We start from the raw sequence: 1,540 nt of genomic DNA on the forward strand, positions 1-1,540 counted from the left end.
TCCAAAAATGATAAACCATTACTCTGTTGCTAGGCAGAAGCAGCCTGATGATTGCCCTTTGACGTATAAGTCACACACTGACTGATGTTACTAAAACAGATCAAAGGGTAAAGATTAAAATGGATCCTCAAAGTAGGCTATCAGTTGATTAAAAATTTCACTACAATCATAAGCTTTAAAATTGAACATATAAAACATAAATATTACTTTATAACAAAGTGAGCAGCTAAAAGAAGCAACCAAATGAACTTATCACAGGTCAGCGATACGTATTTCAAAAGTAAAGGTGCATATGTTGTTGTGGCCAGGAGCGAGATGTTTCATAATTTGCTAAAGTAATGTCAATGTTGTAAAAATATGTTAACAAAGTCTCAGTTTGTAGTACTATATAACTTGTAAACTTGATGAAACACAGAACATAATGTCCTTTTCATGTTGTGGTCACTGTACAGATATCAAGTATTCGCGGATGTGTCTACTTGGAGGTTATGTTAAAACTTTTAATGCCAGAAAGTGACTGTTCCTCTTCAGATAGATGCACCTGTTGATTTTAAGTCTGTATTGGGGAAGAGAGGTTGTTCTTGCTTCAATGGTGTGTGGAGGTTTCTGTGTGTCTGGCATGTGTGTGCAAATGCAGAACACCTGTGGTGAGCTTATGCATTTTGAGAATGCCTTGTTCACTGAATGGTTGTGCTGAGATCTTTCCTTTTTTCTTTTTCCCCCTTGAGCCACTTTGGGAAAGAATAGGCCATTAAAATTAAATGTCTACGGCTGTTAGAAGTTGATGCCTACAATGGGCTTAATGAAACAATTATTATTAATAGCTAGTCTTAATAGTTGTTTGGCACAGGACTATTACGAAATTCATCATTCCTTTAATATGTAAGAGGTGCCATTTACAGTGGTCAGTGTGTGTTGGGTATAAGGTGAAGGCAGTATGTGAGGCTGGAGATCACTGACATATGCCTTGTCTGTAAATATTTATCAATATAAATATATACATTATGAAGTAGTATGTATACGTGCACACATTTATATCTGTCTGTTATAATGATCACTGTGGTTCCCTAAATTGTGACAGTTTTTGCCTCCTGACTGTGATGATAGATAGGTACTGAAGTAAGTTTTGATTTTAATTAAAAAATCAGTACAATTCCATTTTAGTTTCACATATTAGTAATCAGCTTAGAGAGCGTACAGATATGATCATACTGACTGCTATTTTTTACACTATCAGGGGTAAGAAAAGACAGCTACTATCAGGCCTCAGTGGCCTAATGGATAAGGCATTGGCCTCCTAAGCCAGGGATTATGGGTTCAAGTCCCCTCTGGGGTGATATAATCTTGATACAACTGAAGATTTGCTGGGGTTGGGAGGGTGGCCTAATGGCTAAAGTGTTTGCCTTACAAACACAAGGTGCAGGTTTTGTATCTCACAAGGGACAATTGGCTAGGCTTAAAATGGCTCGCTAGGGCAGTTAGCTTAGTACTAATCTATGAACCTATAAGAAGGGGAAAAGAAAGGGAAGAAGAAATTTAT

The 1,540-nt window shown here is 37.1% G+C and overlaps 1 non-coding gene across 1 annotated transcript; it reads left to right on the forward strand.

The window, feature by feature from the left end:
* The first annotated feature begins 1,263 nt into the window (after positions 1-1,263).
* On the forward strand, positions 1,264-1,336 carry TRNAR-CCU. The gene has a single exon. It is a non-coding gene; the product is annotated as a tRNA-Arg (tRNA).
* Positions 1,337-1,540: the final 204 nt, after the last annotated feature.

Source organism: Protopterus annectens, chromosome 1.part2, assembly GCF_019279795.1.
Source record: "Protopterus annectens isolate FY-2018-M chromosome 1.part2, PAN1.0, whole genome shotgun sequence".
Classification (NCBI taxonomy): Eukaryota; Metazoa; Chordata; order Ceratodontiformes; family Protopteridae; genus Protopterus; species Protopterus annectens.